The sequence below is a fragment of the Schistocerca americana genome, chromosome 1 (genome assembly GCF_021461395.2).
Source record: "Schistocerca americana isolate TAMUIC-IGC-003095 chromosome 1, iqSchAmer2.1, whole genome shotgun sequence".
NCBI classification, from domain to species: Eukaryota; Metazoa; Arthropoda; class Insecta; order Orthoptera; family Acrididae; genus Schistocerca; species Schistocerca americana.
Window position 1 is genome coordinate 914,746,632 of NC_060119.1, and position 26,363 is coordinate 914,772,994.

The following is a 26,363-nucleotide window of genomic DNA, read 5'->3' on the forward strand; positions in this document are numbered from 1 at the left end:
AAGCACAGTTCTTGTACTTTTTTAGAGTTTGCATATCTTCAATGGGAAATTCTATGGACATCCAATATACAAAGTAGCAAGATCACATGTTAATTAAGCAAAATTACATTTTACATAAGATCAACAATTTATTTAATTTTCAAATTGCCATTTATGGTCAACCTGGATACCCAACACATTAACACACTACTTTTGGATTTTATGCGAAAACTCTTTTTAAACTAAACAAATTTTACTAACATTCTACATCTATATTCTTCCTGTCTACATATTTGCAGCCCTGTGCCATTACAGGGCTATGAATTGTAGTGTGTAATATGGTGTTGTATAAGGTAACTATGTTAGTGAATGAGAAACGAAGTCCTGTAATCAAGTTTTGATGAATTCAAAGAGTTCATCCACACACAGAGCATCCTCCCCTTCAGCATGACAGTGCCAGATCATAAGCAAGTGCTGCAAGATCTGCAACAATCCAGTGTGCCTTGGATTCACTGTCACCAATAATCCTCCATACAGCACAGACTCGGCCCCATCCAATTTTCCTCTGTTTCCATAACTTAAAGAACATCTTAGAGGAGTTCACTTTGATAGTCATGAAGAAATGCAAGCAGATGTAAGATTTTGGTTCTGTCAACAAAGTCAAAAATTCTACGGGGACAATATCAACAAACTGATCTCTCATTAGGACAAATATGGTTGTCACCAGGATGACTGTGTTGAGAAATAAATATGCAGGCATGAAGAATAAAGATCTAGAATGTAAATGACATTTATTTTATTTAAAAATATTCTAAGGGTTTACACATAAAAAATTTGAAGGCACTACTTTTCCTCATGCATTAATAGTGAGTATGGCTCTCTTATCTCCAACTTTTGTAGTCCTGTCTTGCTCACTTGCGTTTAATATTACGGTATATTGATAATTTTTACTTATGGACTGTCTGACAGCAACTGAATAAAACACGTTTTATTCAGTTGCTGTCAGATGGTCCATAAGTAAAAATTATCAATATACTGTAATGGCTCTCCTACTTTTGGAATCCACAAAGAGAAAGACAAACAGAGAAAGAAATCACACTCCAAAAATGCATTATTTTTTTAAGTACCAGTAAGCAAATTGCTTCCCAAAATTTAACTTGTGAATTGATTATGAATACTTACATTTTCTAGAATTTCACCAGAATATAGAGACACAATTTTGAATATGTTGTAAATGAAACTGATTCAAGAAATGGTAAGACCAATACCAACATGAGAGACTGTATACCTCTTACAACCAGAATGGTGTTCCCCGGTAGGTCTCTGGTTGCCTGTGAGTCAGACACTTCTCACATTTTTGTTAAGTCACTTGGCACTATTCCAGAAGTGTATAGTCTCATATGTAAGAATGAATGGAACTTATCAGTCTAAGTTATTTTACTCTATTACTGGAAATGTCATTAGTGTAGTGCCTTCTCATCCCAAAAAGTGCAACATATTCAACTAACAGTAGCAGCTCCAAACATTAACACAGTAATTTCACACATTTTCTTCAAAATTAACAGTTTTTGTGAGATTGTGAGTATGGAATTGTTGGCATTGTAACTATACTCTTATCAGGAACTTTCCTTCATTATTGCAAGGTGGAGTCAAATGAAAACCTTAAAACAATTTTTAATTTTTTTATTGAACAAAAGCAGAACACAAATTTATCATTTTTCAGCATATAGACTCCCTGTCATTCAACACACTTCCTTCAGTATGTAGGAGGTGCACAGATTCCTCCGGAAACAAACAAAAATCTTTTGGTCACATGCACAACCACTCGTGCACTGTCTGCTGCACCACTTCATCGGAACAAAATTTCTTTCCTCCTGTCATCTCCTTTAGCGGTCCAAACATGTGATTATCACTCAGTGTGAGGTCTGGTGGTATGTCGGATGTGGCAGAGTATCAAAGTGCAAGTCACTGATGGTTGAAAGTGTTGCAAGGGCAGTATGAGGCCAAAAATTGTCATGTTTCAAAATGGTACCTATGGTTGGAAGTTGACATTGCTTTGATCTTATTGCAGGCTGAAACTGATTTTTATCACATTGAAATATGATGCACTGGTGATGGTGTTTTCCTTAGTCATCTGGTGTTCCAAAGCAATGCCTTGTTCATAACAAAAGGGAGTCAGTGAAACTCTCCCTCCAGATGATTATGTCCAGAAATTCTTGGGTTTTGATGGTGAGAAATGGTGCCATTCCTTGCATGATCTCTTTGTTTTGGGTTGTTGGTAATGTGTCCGAGTTTCATTCCCTGTAGTGATCTTCACAAAGAAGCCATCACCTTATCCTTCAAAGTGCCACAGAAGTTCTTCACAGATCACTCTTTCACTTATCGAGTGAACTGTCATGGCAACCATCTTGCAGATGCTTTGCAAAACTTAAGCACTTCCTGAATGATGTGATGTGCTAAGCCATTTCTAACATTCAGATCTATGACTACCTCATCTTTGGCTGCAACTGTTGCAGTAGACTTTGCTGTCACAATGTGGTGTGCCTGACATGAAAACTGAGTGTCTGCTGCAAAAGTCATGCCATTTTCAAACTTTCTCTACTCCACTCACACTCCCGCAGTAGTGGTAATACATGCATCAAAATACTGGAACTTTATCCACTGACAGATTTCACTAGGTTTCCTATCTTCACTGCTCAGAAAATGTATGACAGAATGCTGTTCTTCCTCAGTGCACATCACAAGTGGGCAGCCATTTTGAACTGGGTATTGTGATGGTGTTTTGCTTGTTTGTAGTATGCTGTCACCCGCAGAGCATTCCTTAAGTCATTGGTAACAGTACTACCAACTTACAGACTTATTTTCATTAATAAGCATTGACTTGGTACCAACTTACAGACCAATATAGATTTTTAATTAAGCTTCTAAGGTTTTCATTTGATACCCCCTCATAATATACAGTATGAATAGTAACAGTCCCAATACACTTCTCTGGGCAATGCCTGAAGTTACTTCTACTTCTAATACTGACATACTATTTGAGCTAAAGTGCTCTGTTCTTCATAACAAGAACAGCTCAGTCTAGTCAGCAATTTAATTTGACAGTCCACATGATCATATTTTCATTAATAAGCATTGACATGGTACTGACTTGTATGATTTTTGGAATTCAAGGATGATCATATTTTCAGTAATAAGCATTGATGTGGTACTGACTTGAATGATTTTTGGGATTCAAGGAATACATACAGTACTTTAGGACTGATTTAAACCATAGTTTTTACTCATTGTGTTTTGCACATCACACCGCAAATGAGAGAATTCAAGGATGTGGAATGAGCCAAGGTATACATTACTATGATACAAGGAAGTTACATAACATAATCTGTATACTATACGAACGTAAACTGTCATTACACTGTTTAACGCTATTCACACCACACCATCTGAATTAATTGAGTAAATTAGAAACAGTGGCATTTTCTCCAGGTGTACAAGTTGTGCATCAATGCCCAAATAAAATCGAAAGAAATATAATAAATTACTTTATTTCATTTGTTTAAATATAATGTTTCATTATAGTGTGTTTTCCTATCATTATAATCGACTGTTCCACTGCATCTGCACTGCCCAGAGTCATCTGCTACTGCCAAGGCAGCAGTCAAGGTGCTGGAGCATTTTTCAATGTCTCAGCAGCTTCACTCCTTGAAAGGGACATGTGCTCTCAGTCCTATTGCTTTCTGCTTGCTAAACCTGATCAAGGAATTGGTTCGGTTTCCTAAGCTTTGTGTTGATTGTTGTTCTCAAGCTCCATACAAGTGTATTATTGCTTACCCAATTGAGCAGAAGTTTAAATATTCGATGTGGGTAGTGAAAGCACAGTAATTCACTTCTTAAACAACAGTTTTTCCATCGCATTCTTATAGTGAAAGGAACCAGGTGATTGATAGTGGCTGACCATGCCGAGCTCTCAAGGCGTCAATATGTGTGCAAGATGTGGGAGGAGGTTTGAAAAGACATTTCTGTAAAGAACTGTATGATGTTGCGGAGTTGGTTTGTGGCTCTGATGTGGTGAGCAAATTTTACTTTTGGACATGTATGCTATTTTCAAACAAATAATCATCAAGGATAAGAGCATCTGAACCATCCAAATACCACAGTGAAAAAAAAAACACTTTAAGTCTGAAAACCATCTTTCTAGTTTTTTTAAAGTTTAAGAAATTTATTTCATCTCCAACCAGAACTGATATTTTATTGGGTTGCCTATGAAGAGCTGAAATCGAGCAGCACAATGAAAAACTGAGAAAGAACAGAGAGATATTAAAGAGGCTCATTAGTGTTATATGCTGTTTAGGGAAATAGAAACTGCCATTCTGAAGTCACAATGAAAATGAAGAGTCTTTCCATAATGCAACTGCTCTCCAGAGGTCGCAGCAGTGGTACCGGAGACAACAATTGAGGCATGAAGTGCGTCATGACCAGTTCAGCTGAATACAGTATTGTTGGAGCTGCTACTTTACAAAGCAGTAGGTCATAGGAGAATGTGTGATATATTGCACATTCATTGAAGCCAAAGAGGCTGATCTAAGTGAGACATTGGTTTTTGAAACAGTTATTAAAAATTGAAAAAAAAGCACAAAACAGATGCCTCATTTTCTGAAACATTGATCATTAAGCAAGCAGTTTATTACAGTTTGCTCTACTCAGGAGGTGATCGTTAAGTGAAATTTGATTAGACTGGTTGTCCAACATAAAATCGGTACACCTCACATACCAGTTAATCACCCCTAGCAGAATTGCTTTTGAAGTGGCATGGATGTTCATGACGACCACTTCCAGCACCTCTTATAAACAGGTAGCTATACATTTTTCAGTGTTACTATTATCTACTCTTTTTTGATTAGTTCATTGTTACTTGAATCTAGGGCATAAGGAAGTACCGCTTTTATGTGGGACACCCTGTACTTGCATGTGATGTTTTTTTACAACAGCAGTACCTACGAACTAAGTAGGGATAAATTTAATTCCCCTCTTGTTTTGCCATCTGCCTCCTTAAATTTGTTTTTTCACTTTTAACAATTTACCATTAACATACGTGAATATAATCTGCATTTTCATAAAACAGAAAGATTGACCATCATTTTAAAGGATATAACGCCAGATCAAATTTTGTGCTTAGTTTTATGTATGTAATTGATTTTCTAATTTATTTCAACTCTTCTTAGTTAGTATCTTTTGTTATGGGGTGAAATCAGTAATTGTTTCATAACTTGAATTCCATTGTTAACATATAAACAAATATAAATTCTGTAATAATTATAAACATTTGGAAGACGAAATATTAGTAATGTTAAAGTATCTACTTGGCACTATTCGAAAACATGTTAGCAAACCAGCCCTTCATTAATTCCAAAGTAATTAACAGATTTGTCAAAAGTATTGTTTATGTAACTATATTTGTTAATTTCACAATTTAAACAAAAAATTTGGCATATCCCTCATAGTAGAAGAAGCTGCCCCCCCCCCCCCCCCCCCCCCCACACACACACACGCACAAATGCAACTCACACACACACGACCACAGTCTCTGACAGCTGAAGCAAGACTACCAGTCACAGTCTTTGAGGTGTATTTTTAATTTTCTTCGAACTGGTAAATACTTCCAATTTCTGGCTGCTGCTGGACAGTAGCTTGTGAAATGTCTTCCCACCAGTGCATGATTCCATTCTGTCCATTAGACAATGAAGCAAAGTCTATATGAAAATAATTTGTGTGTTTTGTACTGTAACTGTGTAAATGATAGTTCATTTGAAACTGAATAATATGTGTAAGAAAGTGAAGACCCTCAAAAAGCTTCTGCATGAGGAACAGTTTTGTGCTTTCCAATATTCCCAAAGCTCACATCTGTTGAATAAATTCTTTATTTACTTCATCTGCATTACCCCAGAAGATAATTCCAAAAGACAACACAGAGCTAAAATATGCAAAAGGCAACACTCTTCTCTTTAGGTCAATCTAATGAGATTTTTTTTCTGCTAAACTGACCTTCATGATTAGTTTATCTATATGTTTACTTCATTTTAACATGTTATCCTACTGGAGCTCAAGGAATTTCACAAAGTCAGTTTACCGAGTGGGGTGGCGCAGTGGTTAGACACTGGACTCGCATTCGGGAGGACGACGGTTCAATCCTGCGTCCGGCCTTCCTGATTTAGGTTTTCCGTGATTTCCCTAAATCACTCCAGGCAAATGCCGGGATGGTTCCTCTGAAAGGGCACGGCCGCCTTCCTTCCCCATCCTTCCCTAATCCGATGAGACCGATGGCCACGCTGTCTGGTCTCCTTCCCCAAACCAACCAACCAACCCACAAAGTCAGTTTCATCTAGCGTGGATATCATGTGAGAAATGGGCAAATTGATCAATATTTTTGGAATGCTTGCTGTATGGATTGGAGGAGATTGTTCTGTTTGAGATACCTCTTTATGTTTGACCTTGGAATATTTTCTAGGATTATACAACAGATGGATGTCAGTGAGACTGATGGTAATTATGTGCATCACTTCTGCCACCCTTCTAGTGGACTGGTGGGACCAGTGGTTTCCACCAATCAGTGGGGACAGGTTTTTGTTTGAGGGATCTATGGTATGTAATGGTAATATGGGAGCTGCATTGTGTATAGAATCTGATAGAGATTCCATCAGGCCTGGAGCCTTATTTAATTCTAGTGATTTCATTTGTCTCTCAACACCACTGATAGTCTATTGCACTCATTTTTTCAGGGACGCAAGCATTAATCTGTGACAATACTTCTGCATCTCCTTTTGTAAAGGAGCATTTTAAAACATAGTTTAGCAGTTCTACTTTTGCTTTGCTACCAGTGTCAATTCTTTTGTCATCCATGAGTGTCTGCACACTAACTTTGGTAACACTAATCCATGGATGTCCATAAGGAGGTGTGGCGAGGAGGTGGGCGGGGGCACAGGGGCACAAGAGAAAGCACTCCCCCGATTTGGACCATTTTTATTCATTATAGAATTTCATTACACTTCTAGAAATGACTGTAATTACACTAAACCATAGGCTTATGCACTAGCCAAATGTGGTAGATCACCATGAGAAATATAGTACAATGGCTTTAGCAGTCACAGCAAATCATATAGTGTCACATCGTTAATGGGAAATTACACTGTTTCCTTTATCACAGCTGTGATTTTATGTTGATCTATTTAATGCATGTTCTTCAAAATGCTCCATAAAGAAACTGACCAGTGCTGGACCATTTCAAAGAACATGGCATTAAAATCAGCTCTCTTCATCCACCTTGCTCTTTTTACTATGTTGATGACGTCTTTATGATCTGGCCACATAGAATCAAAGCTCTTCACCTGTCCATTGATCATATGAATAGTATGCACGATATATCAAGTTCACTGATGAGATGGAGAGAGGGGGAAAGTTACCATTTTTACACATCATACTTTAACAAAGATCAGATGGGCACCTATAGTACTCTGTTTAATGGAGATCAACACTTACTGCCCTATATCTCAATGTGCACATATCTAAGAAACATATTCCAGAAGAACGGCTATAATGATTCATATACCGCTGTAGCCTTCTCTAAAGAAACAAAAATACAGGGATACCCAATCAGCAGATAATCAATCCATATCATTCCTTTCTTTCTCTGGAGCTACAATACATTAAAAAAAGGCAAAGACCTGGGCAGATATGGTGCTCAATCTGTTTTCTGAACACCAAAGAAAATTTAAGAGATGATGTTTAGTTAGTTAGTTTCACATTACATGGATCATCTTCATTATAAATCATAATGATGTGGAATGAGTCATTAGGTTCACATCGCAAATTAACTGTGAAAATATGGCTACATGCTGAACATTTATAACATTGTTTAATATACAGACATAAGTCAGTAAATCCTACCCTCCACTCCTGCCCCCTCCCCATCTTTCACAGGAGTTGTCAAGGAGAAACATTTTCACTTTGTTTTCAAATTTTATTTTGCTGTCTGTCAGACATTTTATGTCACTGGGTAAGTTATAAAAAAATTTAACTGCTGGATTGTGCAGCCCTTTTTGTGTAAAAACAGCCTTAATGGGGGTTAATGAATGTAATTTTTCTTTCTGGTGTTGTAATTATGTACATCATTACTCCTTTTGAACTGCAGTGGAATATTTATAACAAACTTCAAGAGGAAATAAATATGCTGTGAAGTAGTACTCAGAATGCTCAACTCCTTGAGCAGATGTCTCCAAGATGATCAATGGTGAGCACCACACGTTATTCTTATAGCATATTTTGGACCAATGAAGACTTACTTTCTTAACAATGAGGTACCCCAGAGCTTTATTGCATATGACATTACAGTACTGAATGAAAATATGCAAAATATGTTGAACTTACTGATTTGTATCTCCCCAAGATTTGAAATGAAAATATGGCTGAACTAAGTTGTTCTGGGAGATCCTAAATGTGGTTTTTCTTTTTTTTTTTTTTTTAAATTCTAATTGATACGGGTACCCAAGAATTTTGATGTTTCCATCCTATTTATTTTGTGTCTTTTTAAAACTGAAGGTGAAACCATTCCCAGAAACCCAGCCAATGATACTTTAAAGACCATTGTCTAGCATCTCTTCTGGCTCTGTATGTATGCTTCGATTGATTACAATACTAGTGTCATCCACAAATGGAACTAATTCAGCTTGTAGTATATTATATATTAGATGGAAGATCATTTGCATATGTGAGGAACAATAGTGGAACTAAAATTGAGCCTTTGGTGGACCATGTATGTGATTGCTCCCCACTCAGAATGATGTCCCTGGACCACATTGGTTGAATTACTAAGTACAACTTTCTGTATTCCTTTAGTTAGATATAGCATTATTCATTGGCTGGCTATACCATCAATCCTACAAAACTTCAGTTTTTCTATGAGAATACACACAGTCAAATGCCTTAGACAGGTCACAAAAAATACCAACTGGTGCTATTTTATTATTTAATGCTTTTAAAATTTTGAGAGTGAACATGTTAATGGCATTTTCAGTAGAGCAACCCTTCTGCTATACAAATTGAGATTTTCTGAGGAGTTTATGGTTGCTAAGGTGAGTTACTATTCTAGAAAATGTAATCTACTCAAATATTTTGGAAAATGACGTCAACAGTGAAACAGGTTGGTAGTTATTGACATCTGCCTTATCATGTTTCTTAAAGAGGGGATTGACAACAACATACTTCAGTCTCTCTGGAAAAATGTCTTGAGTTACTGACCCATTACCTATTGTAGGTCAGACAGAGGTTATTATACGGGAACAAATTTTTGGTACTCTGTTGGAAACACCACCAAAACCAGATGAGCTTTTATTTTTGAGACACTATATAATTTTCCTCATTTCAGAAGGAGAAGTTGATGATACATTCATATGACTGAATTATATGAGAGATTCTTTTTCAACAAACTGTTGTGATTTTTATCTTGAACTCTTTGCCCTGTACTTTCTGCTATATTTAAGAAATGATTATTAAATATATATGCTAACCATGACTCATCATTTATAGCCTTTCCATTCAGTTCAATAGTGATGTTATCCTGTTCTGTGGCTTACTGTCCTGTCTCTTATTGGGGATTCACCTCTGGTGGTCAGTTCAAAACTACATTGCGTGTCTGGATACTTTTGATCAGATAGTGTATCTTGGGCATGACCTATTGCACACTGTGGTTAATATTTGTAGTGCATATCATGTTGTGTTAATTGTTTCACTGTGTACTCTGATGTGTTTCTGCCATTTAAATTGTGGATCCGCACACATGCGGGACCTGAAAAGTTTTATGGTAGCTGTACACTCTATGGTCTCATTTGTACTTTAAGTCTTGTATTATAAGGTTTTTTATTTATATAGAAATTCATGTTATTAGTCTTTCTACAGTTCTGCGTGTCAGGCAGTAAAAATGGATCCCTTATTTTACTGTTTTGCTGTCCGTCTGTCTATCTGCCCAACCATTTTCTCAGGAACAGATAGACATATCAAGTTGAAAATTATGTCACATACTAACATCTACAGTCCTTGACAGTGGAAAAAAATTTAAGCTTCTAAGTCAATCAAATCTAACGATACAGCCATTTATCTCACATATTTTGAGACTTGCAAACTCACTCACCAAAACCTTTAAGGTACTTCCCATTTGCCCTGAATCATGAAATTTGGTAATAAGTAAAGTTTCACAGTACAAGTAAAGCAAAAAATCAGAAAGTTGTGAATTTGTAATTATAACAAATGAAAAAAATTGTCACTTTTTATCTGACTCTCTGTCTGTTCATCTGTCAGTTGATCTTCACATGGCATATGGGATCTTTTTAGGCCCTAAGATTAATTTAACTGCAAAGATACGGTTTAAATGTGGATCTAGATTTCTCATCCTCCAGATACACTTCTTATGGATTTTTTATTACAAATGGGTAAAATATTTATTGTTATATCATGGTTCCTAGTGCAATAACTCAGAATTTCTACAGTGGGGTCAGAGAATACTCAAGGTATACAACATGTAATTTTCAACGTTATATTTCAACTTTATTACAAAAATAAAAACTTCACAATAACGCACCTTCTAAATCAACATTTATATGTCCACTGTTGCAAATAAATTGTAGAAAATACATACATGTGCACTTTTATGACAAATTCACAGTTAGGAATTGGGTTTTGTTGAAATGTGGTGTTGTGTTTTACTCATCATCAATGATGATATATCTTTTGAAAGGGGCCACAGTCACGAGCATGCTTTGGCAGATTTATGGAAGAGTGATAGTGATAATGAATCAATTTTTGAAAATGAGGATCAGATTGATGCTGATATTGATACGATAGAGGAATATATAAAGGATGGTCATGAAGTGAATGTGAATGAATATGAAGAAGATGATAATGGTGTTCAGGAAACTATAGATGTGTTCATTCAAGCATGGATTTTGTTTTGTCACTGGGTCTTATATTACAGTTGATGAGCACATGTATACTTTCATAGGTGGGGATAAAACTGTGGGCTGCTGTATATTATGAGACCAATTATCTCACAAATACACAAGTGTATATATGGATATTTGCTGAAGAAATGAGTGCTACATGATTTAGTTGATCACTTGAAGGGAAGTGATAGGAACATGACATTGATAACATTTTTACAAGTTCTGATTTCAGACAGGAATGTCTTGCTAACAAATTGACACTTGTGGGAACTCATTGGGCCAACTGAAAGGATACAGCAAAATAAACATTCCCATTGTGGTGTCTCTGACACAGTCTGCCCTATCTTCGGCACCTTCCTTCTTTAACTAGTTTGTCTTGTGTGAACTTTCAGCACATAACATGTTCAACTGCTATATTTGTTATATGTATGAGAGATCAATAACTGTGTATTTCATATTGAAGTGTGTTATCTCTCAACTAATGTACTGTGATAACCACAGTGGTGACCCCGACACCATCGACGTCTCATTCAGCATTATTTGTGCTTGTTTTCTTCATTCACTCACTTTGTGTGCCAGAGTGCACTGTTTGCGCCACAATGAATCTACCTGGGATTTTTGGTGCAAGTGCAACAGGCTCCATCAACTCTGCCAATTGTGACCATAGGTGGACGAGTGCACCTCCCCCAAACTTGGTTAAAAATGAACAGTCATTTATGCCTGCCCATGCCGGGGGTCACCTAACCTTACCTAGTGCAACATAGCCGCTGCCTAGCATGGCAGCACAGCAACAGCCACAACATGGACAATGCCCGTCACCTAACCTCAACATGGAGGATCTTCCAGTTAAAGACATTGTTACATTCAGGATGACTTGACACGCCAGCAAATTTCCAGAACTGTAAATTGAACACTGCTATACACAGGGTAGCACATTCTCATTTACATAAAGAGAGTTGCAGCACCTCCACCCCCCCCCCCTTTCCCTGCACGCCGTTTCAGCGACATCTGTCGCCTCGACCATGCCAGTTTCCACAAGCATTACCCCGTCACCCCGCGGTTTCGTCACAACTGCCTTCCACCTGCTTTTGTAATGGCTCTGGCCATACCACCTGTGCCAATTACTGGGTTCACTGCCCCATGGCTCTACCATGACCACCCCCCACCCGCTGTTGCAACGGCACCGGTCGTTACACCTACACTGCATTCTTTGTCAGGTTGGCCAACTGGACACACCTTACCAGCTTATATACCCATCACCTCCTCCACTCGCTCCGTATTGTGTGCTGCAAGCAGCCACCACACCACCCAGGCATCGGGTGATGCACCATTCACCGTACCACACTTTCAGCATCGGAGGCGTCCGGCTCTACCAGCATTGGTCTCCATTTGCTGGTGCTGCCTCAACATGCGACACCAGGCAGGTTCTCTAAGACAACCCAAAAACTTCGTTTGCCTTAGTGGACCACTTCCTGGACATCCACAGCATTTCCAACGACAGCACCCATTTTGTCTGCCTGGTGTATCATCTCCCCACACATATCAACCTCATCAGTGACTTGCTCCTCTCACCGCCCACCTTGCACAAATATTCGCCAGCCAAATCACTGCTTATCGAGGTCTTTTCCACCCTCTGGCAGAGGCGATCCATCACATCACTCACGAGGAGCATCTTGATGACCGCATCCCTCCGCAACTTTGGCAGCATCTATGTGCTTTGGACATTGTGGATGGTCAAAATGCCGTCGGATCTGCAGCTTCATCTACTGTCTCACATCGCTGACCCACTCGAGGTTCGACTACTCATGGTGGATCAGGCTTACGTTATCATTCGTCACTGACATGACCTGTCATGAACAACATCTCCAACATCCTCAGTTGGCACACCTGCGCGTCCAGTTCTGTGCCCTGTCAGCAGAGGCCGGTGCGCTCGCCTTGGCACCTCAGCTGCCCATGAGGAGCTGCTCCCTAGCGGCCTACAGGAGGTACTGCCAGCGGGCTCCTGACAGCCACCGACATCACCCGAGCAGCAGCACAATTGGCTACTGGCCCCACCGCAGTCAGCCACAACCCCCACCCGCACCGCACTGGCCTGCCAGCTGGCCTACCCACTGTGCTGGTTCCAAGCTACTCATGGGGACACCGCCCGCAACTGCCACGCACCCTGCGCCTACCCAAACAAGACTGGTGGGCATGTTAGGTGCCATGTCCTGCCACGTACCTTCATCGCACCTATCTTCCTACACTGCACCACCCATTTCAGCGACACAACGCCTCTATGCCACAGATATCTCGACCGGCATCTGCTCTCTCATCGACACTGGTGCCAACATTCGCGTCATCCCGACCAAGCTCACTGTCTACGCGCTATCCCCATCTACCCTCGCCTTGATCACCCCCAACTGTTCTATCATTTCGGTCCATGGTGGCATCAAGATGTCGTTTCACCTCTCACCAGTTCACACCTTCCCTTGGACCTTCCACACTGCCAATGTGGATGAACCTGTGATTGGGTTGGATTTTCTACACCATTACGAACTTTCACCAGACCTGAGGCCGCCGCACTCCACCACACATCTGGGTCGACAGTTCAGTGCACACCCAAGTTCAGCACCATTTTGCTCTCTGCCTCCTTGGCTGTGCTTTCTATGTGTGCTTCCCTAGTTGAGAGCATAACCACACGGCTCTCTGATCTGTCATACGGGCACTCCCAGAATAACGAACTTCGCACCCAGAATGAGGACTTACGCGCCCGCATCGCCTCTGCCTCCGCTGAATTGTCACACGCAAGGCATACCATAAATCACCTATCTGCAGCCCCGCAGCGACGCAGCCCAGCACACACCCCTACAGAGTCTTCTCACCAACCTGCCCAACATCAAGCACTCCACTGCCTGCTGTTTTTTTCGCATCGCCGCTGACGAATTTCCAAGGTGCACCTGCATGCACCTCTCCTGATTCTTCACGCTGCTTCACCACTGCATCGCGCCTTCAGTCATCAAATGCAGCTGACACCCCGCCTACGTTGGCCAGGTTCATCAACGTCAGTGAACCGACATTGCCTGTGGGTACCTTCTTGACCCCTCATGTCGACTTCCCTATGCGATTATTGGCCATCACCAATGGCTCTTGCCATGAGATTCGCACCACCAATGGCCCACCTGTTTCTTATAAGGCCAGGTGCCTTAACGCTTCCAAACTTCCGTGCGCCAAGGAGATCGTTCAGAATATGTTGGTTTCGGGCGTCCTCTGCCCCTCTGATAGCAACTGGTCTTCCCCTATTCAACTTGTTCCCAAAAAGGACGGCATCTTACGCATGTGCGGGGACTACAGGTCCCTTAATGCCCACACCATTATCAATAACTACCCCATACCACATATCCAAGATTCCACACAGTTGTTACATGGTTCTACCTTTTTTTCCGTATTAGATTTTCCAAAGCATATCACCAGATTCCTATGCATCCACCAGATATTCTGAAGATGTCCATCATCACACCCTTTGGCCTATTTTAATACTGTTACATGCCTTATAGATTGAAAAATGTTGTGTAGACATGGCAACGATTCATTGATTCCATTATGCTCCCTCTGTCTTTTGCTTATGCTTACTTAGACGATATACTTATCTTTTTCTTCCTCCGTTGAGAAGCATCAAGTTCACCTCGATTCAGTCTGTTTGGCCCTCGCTGCAATTGTGTTGCTGATCAACCATGATAAAGCTCAACTATGTTCCACATCCGTTACCTTCCTTGGCCATTCCGTTTTTGCCGACAGCCTCTGACCGACGAATTCTCGTGTCGAAATCATACTTAAACTTCCTCTTCCCGAAGATTATGCTCAGCTCCTTCGTTTTCTGGGTATGGCGAACTTTTACTGCCGCCATATTCCTCAAGCTGCCTCCACCCAAATGGCCCTCACCGACACTGTCTCCGACAAGAACACCACTGTAAAACGGAAGTTGGAGTGGACCCAACCTATGCTCGATGCTTTTGGTAACCTTAAAACTGCCCTTGCCAAAGCCGTCGCACTCGCCCACCCTGATCCTGAGGCCCGTGTCTCGATCACAACTGATGCCAGTGACTCAGCTGTGGGAGTCGTTTTACAGCAGCACACCACTGACTCCATCCAACCCCTCTGCTTCTTTTCCAAGGAACTAAGAGCCAGTGCAAGTGGTCGTAATTTGACCGTGAGCTACTCGCTGTGTACAAGGCGATTAAAAGTTTCCATAGTGCCCTCGAGGGGTGACCCTTCACAAACTATACCAATCACAAGCCGCTCATGGACGCTAATCGCAACCCGGCTAAAGACCTTCAGCCCAGTCATTACTGCCACATGTACTACATTAGCCAGCACTCTTTGGACACATGCTATATCCGCAGCGTGGAGAATGTTGTGGCAGACTACCTTTCCTGCATCCTGCGTGCTAGCTGCACCACTGAATCTGGAGGAGTTCTCTCGAGTACAAGCCGAAGACGATGATATACAGTGAATAAAATCAGACAACGGCTCATCACTCTCTGTTCAGCCCCATATACTACTTGGTTCGGCAATCCCTGTCCTTTGTGACACCTCTATGGGCCCACTTCGTCCCCTGGTCCCCACTGCCCTTCGCCACAGGATCTATACCACCTTGCATGGCTTAGCTCACCCTGGGATGCGGGCCATGATGTGGCTGGTTACGGAGCGATTTGTCTGGCCTGGCATGAAGCACAACTGTCGCACTTGGAGCTGTGTGTGTGTGTTCCATGCCAGAGCAGCAAGGTTGGCAGGCACACGCAACCACCTCTGGGCAAGTTTGACATTTCGAAGGGGTGTTTCCGGCACATCCATATCGACGTCATTGGTCCCCTTTCCCCGTCCAAGGGCTACAGATATATCTTATCGGTCATCGACTGTGTGACCCGCTGGGTCGAGGCGGTCCCCCTTACTGATGCCCATTCCTTCATCTCAGTGAGGGTTGCTCGCTTCAGCTGTCCCTTACCTCTCACGACCAACCAGTATGTTGATTTAGGTCCGTGGTCTTCGCACGACTCTGCGAACTCTACGATGTCACCAAGTTTCATACCACCCGCAGTCAAACGGCCCCATAGAGAGGTGGCACCACATACTCAAGGCCGCCCTAATGTGCCACGGAGGCCTCTGGTCAAAGGCTCTCCCGTGGATCCTGCTGAGTATTCGCTTGGCTCATACAGAAGATCTTAATGCCTTGCACATCAAGGTTCTGTATGGCCAGCCTCTCCTTCTCCCCGCAAAATTCGTCGAGAATTCACCTTCCGCTGCATCTGAGGATCTCCCTGCCCTGGTCGAGCATGTCTGCACACACATCGCGCACCTCCGCACCCCCGTGTTCCGCTCCCACACCAGCCCCCTGTGTTCGTCCACAAGGACATAGCTACGTGTGACTTTGTTATGTTGTGGGATGACACTGTGCGGGCAGCCCTTCAGCCGCCCTATTCGGGCCCTCACAGTGCGCTACGTCGCGCCACCAACACGTTCGACGTCCACCTCCAAGGACGACCGCAGGCAGTCTCAGTTAATAGACTTAAACCGGCGTCGTCCCTCAACGACGACCTTCCTCCCGACGCAGTAGTCCTGCTTTCGGCTGACTCGTCGCCGCCCGTGGTTGCCGTGCAGCCGTTGGAACCAACGGGCTGCAGCACCGCCAATACTGCCGCCCCAATTTCCCGTACTGGCCGCCGCCTACAACCGCCGCATTGGCACCAAGACTACGACTTCCCTCCGCTGTGCTCTGCAACCGGGGAGTAATATGTTCAACTGTTATATTTGTTGTGTTCGAGTGACCAATGTGTATTTCATATCAAAGTGTGTTATCTCTCAACTAATCTTCTGTGATAACCACACCATCTGAGCTAAGGACTCCATTATTGGCCACTTTTGAGCACACACAGAATACTGTTTTAGTTTGTTTTGTCCCTACCCAAAACAAATCAGTTATTTTGTTGTCTTCTTTACACCAGACATTTGATATAATTGAGCAAGAACACAAAATAACTGAAATAATAATGTTCTACAACTCAACAAAGTTAGGAGTTGATGCAGTTGATATGACGGCTAGACATATTCAGAGAAACGTTGAAGAAGAAGGTGGCCATTTACTGTATTTTTTGATATACTTTATTTAGCATGTCTCTATGCTTTCGTTCTATACTGTAAGCTGTTGCGTGACATGAGAAGTAAAAATGCGGGAAGAGAATTGCTCTCAGAACTGTGAAAAGAACTAGTCAGACTCACATTGAAAGATGAATTCCGTCCCCCGAGAGCAGAATACAACGCATTCGCTCAGCAATAACTTCTTTAGGTTTCAAGGATCTTATAAAGGACAAGAAGCATGATAACAAGGATGTGTATGTCCCAAAGCTGAAACGAAAATGGTGTGATGCCTGCCCAAGGTAAAAGGACAGGAAAGTGAATAAACAATGTGATAAACGTCACACGTTTTCTGTTATGAACATGCGGAGTGTGAGTAAAAGTTTATTTTTAACACAATTCCTTGAAAGTGATATTGCACATCATATTAATTAATTACAGTATTGTTACGTAGTATGTGGTATATGAATATTTTGTGCTAAAATAATATTTTCATATTTCAAACACAGCTTACACGTAACTTAATTCTAGCAAGCACTATGGAGTTGTAATTTGATCATTGCGTAAGGATCTCTCGATAAATCATAATTATTTCTGTGAAAATATTTTACATTTTATGACCATAAAGTTGCCAGAATCAGTTTGGGGACAATAAAGATCCCAGACATATAATACATTTTTCCAGACTCGATACCATGCTAGGGTTAAGAGCTATTTCTTTTTTTTCCAGGAATGGGTAGACGCATCAGTTTAAAATTTATGTTCCATAATTAGGTCTATGGTCCCTTGGCGGGGTAAAAAAAAATTAAACTTCTAAATCAATGCAATGAAAAGGTACGGCCATTTATGTCACATGTTTTGACAGTCACAAACTCACTCATCAACACCTCTAGGATACTTCCCCTTGACCTAGAATCATGAAATTTGGCAAGAAGCAAGGTTTCACATTACAAGCAAAGGAAAAGAATCCGAAAATTGTTAATTAGTAACTGTATCATGCGAAAAAATATTTTTTTGTGAGTCTCCAACGCCTTCGAATTCCTAGAACCTATATCTTGCCAGTATCGATATCGATAACACGCAAAAATCATCGAAATTCTTGATTCCTGGGATGGATTAACTATCCATATACGCCTACATAAACAAGTTCATATACAACTCTCGGTGCGGGAGTGATACTCGCACTTATCCGGATTGTTTTACGTACTCGTATACTAAGAGTTACGTTGTTTGTTGACCAGATGGAATAGATTTTATTGTTCTGCGGCAGACAAACCGCAATAATTTTATTATTATCACCTCCTTGACTGGCGGATGATCTAGTTTCTCATTTTCTCTATTAAAGAATTATAAGTAGCTGTCTTTCATACCTATTACTTGTTCTCTTTATTGCACAACATGTGTAGCTTCAGTAGTATACATCAATAAATTCAGCAACAGACTCTGGTCTAGGATAGTGAAGCATATCGCCATTATTCACTGTGTTTGCAAGACGGGAAACAGCAGTTTGGGCAAACACGCGAGTCAAACTGTGCGCCAGGTTTGCGGCGGTTTCCCGGTGCAGGAGCTACGATTTGTCTGCACTTATATCACATTCGTAGGCAAACCGTAGCGGATGGACCGGTTTTACGGTCGCTTGCAAAGTATATACGTATGTAGTTGGTGGATGCCAACCGACCAACGAATTTAAATTGAAAGTCGTTGAAGCCCCGACAGAGCGGGTGCGTCACTTCCCCATTATCGGCGGCAGTAGAGGGCGTCGGCTTTGACCTTGAGCCGCCACCTCACACAAAGGTCTCGGCCACAGACGCAACAGTCCCCTTCTCACAGCTTATCACAGACGTGACGCTCCATTCAAGAGCGACCCTCTTCCTCTCACGCTGGTCTGTAGGCGGCTGCTCCTCTTAGACAATGGACTACTGTACTGACTGCTTTCAGGCCGGTTTAAGCTCACGCTGGGTCCATAGCAAGGACGAACTGATTTCAACGATATTTACTCCCTTTTTTTAAAAATCTAATATTTTAGTTGGTTATACTGCTATGAAGATGCTTCCACTGAGTACACTAACTTGGAGAGCTTTGGACTACAATAGCAACATTTTACTTCCACGTAATATGTGAACGTGACGTCTAATAAAAGTTTAGCTCACTGATTTAAGCACCAATAAATGCTATGCCTTAATTTTCTACCCGTAACCTAACATATAAACATTACTCAAGACACTAAATCTACCCACAAGGTTGGACAGTTGACTCAGCTCCACATAGCAAGGAAGAGCCATAAAATTTACGCTTTATACACTCTGAAACTGGCCAATAACAGCAGCCGGGGCTGACTTCTACAGTCCGCAGCTCGTGGTCGTGCGGTAGCGTTCTCGCTTCCCGCGCCCGGGTTCCCGGGTTCGATTCCCGGCGGGGTCAGGGATTTTCTCTGCCTCGTGATGACTGGGTGTTGTGTGCTGTCCTTAGGTTAGTTAGGTTTAAGTAGTTCTACGTTCTAGGGGACTGATGACCATAGCTGTTAAGTCCCATAGTGCTCAGAGCCATTTGAACCATTTGACTAACAAACATTCTTGAAAATGATTATCAATTATTATAGTTCACGTTACAATGTAAACTAGATCATGTTCTAAAGTTCTACATCTACACCTATATTCTGCAAACCACTGTGAGGTGCATAGCAAGGGTACGTCCCATTGTACCAGTTGTTAGGGTTTCTTCCCGTTTCACTCACGTAAGGAGTGCGGGAAGAATGATTGTTTGAATGCCTCTCTGCGTTCAGTAGTATTCTAATCGTATCCTACGGGAGCGACACGTAGGCGATTGCAGTACATTCCAGTTCTTGAAACTTTGTTAACCGACTTTCTCGGGATAGTTTACGTCTATCTTCACGTGTCTTCCAGTTCAGTTCCTTCAGTATCTCTGTGACACTCGCCACTGATCAAGGTAACCTGTCACGATTCATGCTGTCCTCCTCTGTATACGTTCAATATGCCCTGTAAGTCCTGTTTGTTATAGGTCCCTCACACTTAAGCAATAATCTAGAAGCGGTCGCACGAGTTGTTTGTAAGCAATCTCCTTTGTAGACTGATTGCAGTTCCCCAGTATTCTGCCAATAAACCGAAGTCTGCCATCTTCTTTCACCGCGACTTACCCTATGTGATCATTCCGTTTCATATCCCTACAAAGTGTTAACACCCAGGTATTTGTATGAGCTGGCGGATTCCAACAGTGACTCACTATATCAGTCATAGGATAGTACTAGTTTTTTCGCTTTGTTAAGTGTACAGTTTTACAATTTTGAACGTTTAAAGCAAGTTGCTAATATTTTCACTACTTTGAAATCTCATCACGATCAATTAGCACTTCATTATAGATAATTTTGTCATAAGGCCGTACACCGAAATTTTTGGGAACAGTTTTCAATTTTCATTCTTTACACTCATTTTCTTCAAAATTGATTGAGAATAACAAATGTCCTTAATTTTTATCTTCAGTTCATGAAATTTCATAATCAAAATAGGAAGAATTACATATTTTGTTGAACTCCGAGAAAATGGTCTAATAAAGGTGTGGAACTATTTTCTGTTGCGAATGAATTTTTCTTGAATTTAGAAATTATGCTATAACTATGGGGGCATCAAACTGGGTTGTGTTATTTTGTTTCTGTTGCAACTGAAATATTTTTAGAATCAGAAACAAATTTCACGATTTTCAGCATCCTCTTTCTTGCAGTTAAATATAAACGACGCCTTGCTTGAATTTTCGATTGACAGTTCTACAACTTTTTTTAGCCGGCCCGGTCGCGCATTGGTCAAAGTGACTGGTTTCTGTTCATTCGCCCGAGATGGGTCCAGGTTCGAACCCCGATGAGGCATGGATGTTGTGTTTGTCTGAAGCATGGGTTCCAAACTTTTGTTTGTCGCGCGCCTCAACTGTCAAAAATGGGAACTTCGCGGCCCCCTTCACAATAATAATACTGTGCAGTATTACCTACAGCAAGCACCTGAAAATGCGACCGATTAGCTCAATTACGGGGGGAGGGGGGGGGGGGGGTTAAAAGAGAAAGTAATAAGGACTTGGTGAGTATAGGGGGTCGTGAAAGGGTAAATGCAAATGTATGAATTTCTCTCTCGACACTGCCAATATAAAGGTGGAGCATGTGCCTTGTACCGATGAGCTACTACGTTGTGAATATTGTGCACGGAAGCAACATGAATTCATGAAAACTGATTGTCAGAGCCCCAATTTCCATGCACTGACATATCTTAAATGTGCGCGCATTCAAGAGCTGCCACAAAGCCAAAACTGCAGAATAAAGCGAAAAACAATAAAAATACGCAGTATCAAAATCGATTTCAGTTTTATATCTACATTTACTTCGCTTTGGCACATGCTTTTATCCAAAAAGTTGGCCGATGGGCACTAGTTTTGTTTCGTAGGAAGTGCAGGCACCTGTGGCTTGGCAGCACCAATGTGGAGCCAAGTCAACATTCGCCATCACGCACGCCTTTGAGGTAAACTAAATTGCACGTACAGCAACCACAAAAATGCACGTTCTCAAAAAATGTTTCTTCAGTTTATTTTGGGACAAGGTCTCGTCTTGCAATATTGATAAGTTCTACACATATTTACATTGATGTACACGCGTTCGTGGGATTATGAGCGGTAGAGTATTTGTTACGGTACGAACATTTGAAGTTAGTGTTTTATCTCAAGGGCGTGCAGGTAGAGGAGAGCGAGGAGTACCGATGTCACTGCGGTGTAGGGTGGGTGACATGAGTGCAGGAATGTTTTTCTGTCTCCGGTTCGGAGCTGCCAACGGACGAGTTCATGCGCATCGTACCGAAATCCTGCAGTGGTATAAACCTAACACAGAGGAAATGTAGATTCGAGACTGCGCATTACACAAATAGACGCTCATCTTCAAATGCCTTACTCACAGGTATAAAGAATAATGAAACTATTTTAAAAGTGTTGCAGCACTAGGCAATTAGCAGTGAAAAACGACATTTCAAAGACGTATTGAGCTTTTTTGGTCGTGTCAGATAATTTTATATACATACAGTTATTAACACTAGTAATTAATCTTACTATTCAAATTGTCAACACCAGAAAGTACACCACAGCACCAGATCTCTTGCGTCTTTTGTGCCACGACAGTCAGATTTTGACGAGGGCGCCACTGGGAAACAAAGGTTTATCGATACGAAATGTTCTGACTTGATATGACATGCCACTGGAAGAACAACTAAATTTGTGCGTAGTGTACTTCCCTCGGCCACTTTCCTTTGTGAGTGACGAGGAAACATTTTTGCTTTGTCGACTAACGTCTTAATACAGACATGTGAAGAAAATGGTTTGGGCCTATTGTGTTCTATTTTACAAACAATTCTATGAAACAAAGCCCTTCAAAAATTGCCAAAATTGGAGGATAAGGGAAACGTACGATGGAAGTGTGAGCTGTGTGAAAGTGGGAGGAGAGAGATCAGCTTGGATTGAACAGAAAAATGGCTTGAGGCAGGGAAGTGCACTTTCACCATTACTCTTCACTGTAGTGATGGATGACATAATGAGTACAGTAGCACAAGTAATTGGTGAAGAAAAGATGAAAGCTATGGTGTTTGCATATGATCTGATGATTTGGGGTAATAAGGAGGAGGAATTACAAGAGCAGTTGGACATATGGGAACGAATGGTACAACATCACAACAAGAATGAAAGAGAGAGGAACAAGTGGAATAACAATTGGTGGGGAGCGATTGAGGAGAGTGGAGAGTTTCAAGTACCTAGGAAGCCTGGTACAGGAAGATGGAGTAAACGACAGAGAAAAAACCAGCGGGGCGGGGGGGGGGGGGGGGGGAGGAACAGAAGCATTTCGGGAGTGTGTCAGAAGCCTGGTATGGAGCAAGAAGGTACCCTGAATCAGTAAAAAGGTCACACTATGTCCCGATCGTGATAAATGCATCCGAAACCTGGGCTATTAAAGGTAGAGAGAAAAGCAAAGTACAAATTAGTGACATGAAGTTCTTGAGGAACAGTATTGGAGTGACAAAGATAGACAGGTTAAGAAATGGAAGGATCAGAGAGTTAATGAAGATGACACCATTACAGGAGGAGATAGAGAAATCAAAGCTGAGATGGTACGGGCATGTCAAGCGAATGGAGGAGAAGAGGATACCCAGGAGGATACACGAGATGAAACTGGACGGAAAGAGACCAAGAAGAAGACCAAGAGACAGATGGGTGAAAGGAGTGGAGGAATGTGTCCAGAAGAAAGGAGGAGACTGGGCCAAGGCGAAGACGGAGAGATGGTGGCAACACAGAAGACGATGGAGAGGGTTCTGTTCCAAACAGACCCGGCCAGAGGCTGGAAACTGTCCAAGATGGTGGTGGTTGAAGAGGTGAAAGTGCACACCAGCAATATTGAGTTTGCTTCTGTATTTAGTTTTAATTGCTACAATTCCCGAAAACGCCATTTTGCACAAATAAGTGACTGCAAATGGTAAGTATAGTTGCAGTACTCGCTTTGCTCTGCCGGTATTTTGCCCAAAATAAAGACATATCCATCTTCTCGAAGTTATAGTTGGCTGTAGAATCGGTTTTAGTTTCCGAACCTTGTTCTTGCAGTGTTTCCGACAGTAAATCTACGTCAACGTGAAAAGGATCTGTTGCCAATCCATAAATGATATTATCACACGAGTTAGGGAAGTAGCATTTGAATTCGACAGTTAGATACTGCAGATCATCTGATATTTTGTCCGTAGTATCAGTTTGCTTAAAGATCTCCATAAAGAGTGCTTCTCCCAGGATACCAAATAATCTGAGAAAACAAGAATAATTGCAGGTTACAATTTCATGTTTCCGAAGTTGCAGCTTATCAGCATATGCTGTGATGGCATACCAATGATAAATTATGTTCGAATCCCCACCTTGGAATTTCAAGCAGTGACTTCAATGAATCGAAAATGTCAACTTGAACATTTGCTTTCGGAGTTCCACATACAATTCAGTTTGGTTTTGAATTGCCAAAAACTGAATCACTTCATCTCTAAAATACGTTCAAAATACCTAGCTATCATATTTCCTTTTGAGAGCTGGCTTACTTCCGCATGAAATAGCAATTTTTATGTTCTGTTCCCAAATATTTACAAAAGGCCGTAAAAAACGAGTATTTAACGCACTCTTTTTAACATGATTCACAAGTGTAATGCATGATTTTAAAATGTCGTTGAGTTCCTTTGGAAATGTCTTAGCTACCAAGGCTTGACGGTGTATAACACAGAGAACTGAAATAGCATCTGCACGAATCCCGAGCGAGATCTAAGCATTGACGGGGTGCCGTCTGTGCATACGCCGATAAGCTTCGGCCACCACACTTCCTATTTGCACAGTAATTCAGATATCGCTGTCATTTTATCAATTGCTTCTGAAATAGTCGTTAGCTCTGTGAAAAATAACATCTCGTTTTTATGTGATCTGAGGCTTTCCCGGCGATTGTGCTGTATCCAAGGTTCTCGGGTGTCCAGCCGGATCCGATCGTCGAAGTTCCACGATATTTCGGCGAATAACCGTTCCGCCATCATCAGGTGGTGCTGACGGAATCCGGAACGGTTATTCGCCGAAATATCGTGGAACTTCGACGATCGGATCCGGCTGGACACCCGAGAACCTTGGATACATCTCGTTTTTAATTGTTTCGTTTTGTATGTATCGAATGAAAACTAACAGTTGATAATAATTTGCAACATTTGTACTCTCGTCTAACTGTACTGCGAAAAATTCTCAGTCTTTCAAAGCCTGCACTACCTGATTTGTTATATCTTCAGCCACGTCAGCTTTTGCCTCCACAGTTCATATTTGTTAACAGATTCACATATCGCTGTCATTATACGAATTGCTTCTGAAGCAGTCGTTAGCTCTGGAGAAAACAGCATCTCGTTTTTAATTGTTTCGTTTTTGTATGCATAAAACGAAAACTAACAGTTGACAACAATCTGCAACATCCGTGTTCTCGTCTAACTGTACTACGAAAAATTCTCGTTCTTTCACTGTCTGCACTATCTGATTTGTTATGCCTTCGGCCACATCATCAATCCGACGTATTACAGTGTTGTCAGAAAGCGGTATTTGTGAAAGTTTCTGTTTACTTTCTGGTCCAAGTACAGTATCAGCTGCTTTCAACAAACGAGGTTTGACAAGTGTATCTCCGACAATTTGATTTTTCTTAGTCTTTGCGATGAATAGCGATAACTTACAGGAAGGTAGGATCGCGTTTTCAGAAGACTGAGCAATGGATCCAATACTATAAGTTTCATACTCGCACATTTTGCAGCAAAAAAGTGCACCGATTTACTTTTTAAAGCGCTATGTTTAGTCCACAAATGCCGTTCGATAAGACAAGGTCTCATGGCATCGTTGCTCAACACAATAAATAACACATTATGGCTGGTCGACACAATTTTTTGGACAGCAACAAAAACGTATGTAATGCAATCATCACTGTAGTTGCGTTTCATCGACCGACTCATGACGAAGTAAAGAAAAAAAATAGCTTTACAAGTCTACAGTTCACTTTCACATCAAAAGTACACGCTACTAACCTGCTTGTTTGCTCGATAATGACTGAACAACTCAGTCCAACTAAGACTCGAGCGGCAACGCTACTTGGAAAGAAAGCCACTACTGGCAACAATTACTATATCGTTGAGGCTGTGAGAAATCCTATACAGCAGACAGTTAGCACGAAGTGTTCCGAATCGGGCCGACGTGCGACGATCGGCCAAGTTTTCGCACGTCTACTGTACTCGTAGGCTACGAATTCCAGCGGTCAGATTGGCTACTGTCAGTTACTGCGCTTACATTCAGGCTGATTATCTAACACGAAAATAAATCTCAGAGTACACAAAATACTTAGTACCCAGCAGGCAGTTCGTCGTAAGTACTAAGAGATTTGTCTTGATTAAATAGGTACTTTTTAAATAACGTAATGTGTTGGCACCGTTGGCCCCGGCCGCGCCCACTTTTGTACGTCCCCAAGGGCACGTCTCACAGTTTGAAAACCAATGGTCTGAAGGCACTGGCTCTCTCGTTCCCTCGAGTCAGTGGCCGTAAATTAGTAACAGGGGACCTTTTACAGCACATTGAGTTACTCACGGTGCTAGTTAAACTCTAAGTCAAACCACCTTCCACACGGAGCACGTCCACATCTCACCACTGACTTCTAGTTCAGCCGCACACAGTTGACGTCAACAAGTGTATGGGCCTGAAGATGACGTTGTT

The 26,363-nt window shown here is 41.5% G+C and overlaps 1 protein-coding gene across 3 annotated transcripts in view; it reads right to left on the reverse strand.

Annotated features, from left to right (window-relative positions):
* LOC124615279 (lipid storage droplets surface-binding protein 1) overlaps window positions 1-26,363 on the reverse strand; it is a 205,490-nt gene that overhangs the window by 126,209 nt on the left and 52,918 nt on the right. The gene's annotated exons all lie outside the window — the stretch shown is intronic.